This window comes from Felis catus, chromosome E3 (assembly GCF_018350175.1).
Source record: "Felis catus isolate Fca126 chromosome E3, F.catus_Fca126_mat1.0, whole genome shotgun sequence".
Taxonomy (NCBI): domain Eukaryota; kingdom Metazoa; phylum Chordata; class Mammalia; order Carnivora; family Felidae; genus Felis; species Felis catus.
The window spans coordinates 23,694,188-23,698,082 of record NC_058383.1 but is presented as its reverse complement, the minus strand read 5'-3'; the positions used below and the strand labels follow the sequence as shown (position 1 = coordinate 23,698,082).

Genomic DNA, 3,895 nt, shown 5'->3' with positions numbered 1-3,895 from the left:
GCCTCCTGACCGGAGCCGTTCCCCGCCGCCGCCGCGGGGCGGCCCGCAGCGCACGCCGCGGACCGGCTTCCCGACTCTACTCGTGCCGCCCAACTGCCCCAACGGCCGGTGCCCAGGCGCGAACGCCCGGGACGGAGCCCTGAGCCGGCTCCTCACGCCGCAGCCGGGCCCAACGTGGCACTTTGGCAGAACCCTCCCCGGCCGGGGCCGCGATTCAAACCCCCGGCGGCTCCTCGGCCAATCGAGAGCGGGCCGCTGGCCGAGCGGCAGTGACGTCGTCCAATCCTGTCTCACCGTTGTCCCGCGGGTCGCCCGGTCTCGCGGGCAGGCAGCCAATGGCGACTCCGGAAGAAACAAAGAAGGCGGGGGAAAGGCTAAGGGGTGCGGCCGAGGACCTCGCCCTCCCTTCTGCTTAGGGTCGTTCCTGGGCCAGTGTTTCGGGTGCTGGTTGTGGAGGTGGCGACATCAGCGGCGCCTGTGGCGGGTGTCCAGCCGGCCAGTTAGCCAGTGGATAGGGTGCGTGGGCTTGAGAGGCGGGAGTCCGGCCTCAGAGCAGTGGGCGGTTGTCGTGGGGGCGCCCTTCGTGCAAGCGGAGGCGCGAAGGGTGCCGGGAGCCCGAGGTCCGCTGCCCGGCTGGCCCTCGGGGCCTTTTGACTCTCAGATTTGCTCTTCTTGATCTGGGGAAATTAAGGGTCGGTCGACAGCTGTTAGCTGTCTTCTCCTTGATTAACTGAACTCTCACCTTCAACCCGCTGAGAGTTGTACTTACTTCCCCTGAAACAGAGGGCCCCGGATCCACTTGAGTATCTGGGGCAGAAAAGGGGTGCGCTTGAAGGTATCTCCTTAAAAAAAAAAGTTACAAGCACTTTTGTATACGACTTTTAGAAGATTCATAGACCGCCAGTTAAGCACCCGGGGTTATGACATTGCACCTGGAGGGAAATGCAGCCCTAGCACCTGATGGCCAGCAAGGCAGTGAACTTCGTTCTCCGCAGAGTTAAGGGACACTGTTGCTCCTGGGGTGCGGCTTTTACCATCATCGTACAGGCAAAACCCAGAAACTCCTACATAGGGCACAGACCAGAAGGTCAATGTTCTCGACCTTGATGTAAAGGTAAAGATAACAACTGATAGAAGACAGCAGTGCTCTCTCTTATAGCAGAATGCCAACCAATAAATGCAGAAGGAATAATGGTGTTAGAAAGTAATAAAAGAGGAATGGTAAACTCACAAATCCTTCTCTTTTGAATCCAGATATACTAAAAGGCAAAATGTTACTGATTACTTTTATTTCTAGGTTAAAAAAAGAAGAAATTTAGGTTACCTGAGAGCCTTTACTGCCCTAATTGTCAAAATTCAGGTAGAGATAGAGTCCAGAGCCAAAAGACAATAATTTAAAGCCAACTATCTTAATCTAAAAGTAAGTCACTACAAATAGAGCTCTTTGGAAAGAGATGATTGGATTTAGGATTTGCTGACTGTGGTTTGTGGAAGCTGAGGGCTAGAATCAGGCATCTGACCTTCAAGGGACTCATCTTCCATAGTCACTGATCCGCAAGATTGAAAGTGCTAGCTTTTTTCTCCATGGCAAATAACTCATTTGACTCCATATCAAATTGGACAGTGTACTGAAACGTTCTTTCACATTCTCCTTCAAAAACAGAAAACAAAGAGAAAGCTATGGAGAATTAAAGTTACTGATAATTTAAAATGGCAAAAACAAAAACAAAAACAAAAAAACAAACCCAAACCCACAACAGACTGTCTTTGGGATTAGTGGGTTCTTTCTAAGAAAACCTTTTGGGGAAACTTTTTTTTCCCCCTGGGAAATCTTGCACAAAAATTGCAATGAAAAAGAGATGTTAGCTTTCACTGTTTGAAGCCATGCTTTGGAGGGGTCTCCATCATGCTCAGTCTACTTATACTTAGTCAAAACATAGAAGCAATCATGAACACCTCCTCAGTGACATTAATATTACTTGGTTTAGTAGTAGGTTAGTGAATAACAACCCAGGGTGATTCTAAAAGGAGGGTTTTGGGTTTTCATTTAATAATTAATGGGTATATCATTATTTTGCCACTTAAACTCTTTTTTGCCCTATTTTGCCACTTAAACTCTTCTGTATAAAACGTTTTGTGCTAAAGAAGAACCAGTGTCAGAAGTCTTTTGTCGCTGCTCAGAAGGATATAATATTCTTTGTGTTTTGTTGCTATAGTAAAGTCAGGTAAGGAGAGTTTTTAGAGAGTAGTGTTGTCTTTAAAAAAAAATTCTAAGTGATTTTCAGTTTGATACTTACTGAAACAAGTATTTACTATGATGAAAATAGTCTAAAGCAAAACATTGATGGTTCCTTTTGCAAATGAAAATAAGAGGGATTTTACTTCCTTCTGTCAGTATACATAAACAGAGAGGGCTCACTTCGGCAGCACGTAGACTAAAATTGGAACGATACAAAGATTAGCATATAGAAACAAAGAGACGTTCAGGTTATAAGACTTTTTCATAATGTTATTAAAACCTTATATTCACACGTTTCAGACAGGATGGGTGCTTAACTCGAAATCTTTTTAAAAAATTTTAACTCAGCGAGTTTATGACCCTTTGCAAAATTCTCGGTTTATAAATACCCACCTTCTGACTTAATGATAGATCAGCGTAGAATGTGTGGCAGGCTTCTTGTTTCGGCATGCTTGAAATAAAACTAAGAAAAAGAAGAGTGCCTGCATTTTGGTGGGCTAAATTTGTATCTTGGCTTTTGGTTCAACTGACTGCCTTGTTTTGGCCTTCAATCTTCATTCTCACTTAGGCCAAAAGTAACTCCCTAGAGTGGGGTCTTTACCAGTAGTTCCCAGTTTTTTCAAATCCGAAAATTGTGTTTAAAGCCAAAAATGTTGGCTGACCTCCACGTAATAGTACTTGTACTTTTCAAGTGTTTTAGCACTGCATAATGACAACAACAAAAAACTTCAGGTGGAATCGTTACAGCAGAAACATTTAAAGAATACTAGTGCACATATGAGCAAAATATTCTTTATTCAGTCTATAGACAATGCTTGGTCTGCATATGGGTTTAATAACCCCTTAAAAATTTTTTTTTACATTCATTTATTTTTGAGAGACAGAGAGAGAGAGAGAGAGAGTGAGCACGGGTGGGGGAGGGGCAGAGAGACAGAAGGAGACACAGAATCTAAAGCAGGCTCCAGGCTCTGAGCTGTCAGCACAGAGCCTGACATGGGGCTCGAACCCACAAACCGTGAGATCATGACCTGAGCCGAGGTCAGACACCCAACCAACTGAGCCACCCAGGTACCTCAATAACCCCTTTTAATTGTAGGGCCCTACTTCCCATAGAATCACAATCATTCTTGGATCTACCCAACGCAAAGTGAAGCTCAGAGACTTAGATATTTTGGTCATTTGAACCCTGCTTCTAGCTTGCCTTCTCCTTCCCTAAGAGATTGGATAATATAGACTGCAGTGTCTGCTTAATTCCCAAGGATTATCTAAGCAAGTAACATCTGTTGAGTTATCTGAATATTTGTCTGTTTTGTGATTCAGTAAGATTGTGGAGACCTGGCCAAATATTCCAGTAAGAAAGGGATAAAACAGAAAAATCATGGCATTGTCTTAAATTATAGTCAGGATTAAAAGATGGATCTGTACTTACCTCTTGCTTGGTTAACCTTTTCCTATTTTCCCGTTGGATAAATCAAGTCATTGAAAGGGTAAGACAATAGGCCAGATTTAAGAGGAGTACCTACATTAGAGCAAAGACCAGAATGTGTTCTTTTTTAAAAAAAATTGTTTTTTACATTTATTTATTTTTGAGAGACAGAGTGAGACAAAGTGAGGGTGGGGGAGGGACAGAGAGGCAGGGAGACACAGAATCCGAAG

At 44.3% G+C, this 3,895-nt stretch overlaps 1 protein-coding gene across 3 annotated transcripts in view; it reads left to right on the top strand.

Moving 5' to 3' along the window:
* The first annotated feature begins 307 nt into the window (after nucleotides 1–307).
* The window catches only part of LOC102899571 (transmembrane protein 180-like), a 40,920-nt gene continuing 37,332 nt past the window's right edge, over nucleotides 308–3,895 (top strand). Inside the window, exons 1-2 of one of the 3 annotated variants that reach the window (XM_045048061.1) lie at nucleotides 377–516; nucleotides 886–1,114. The gene's annotated coding sequence lies outside the window, so the exon portion shown is untranslated. Of the gene's footprint in view, nucleotides 517–885; nucleotides 1,115–3,895 lie in introns of all 3 variants that reach the window. The other 2 variants (XM_006942236.4, XM_045048062.1) reach the window with 2 other exon arrangements.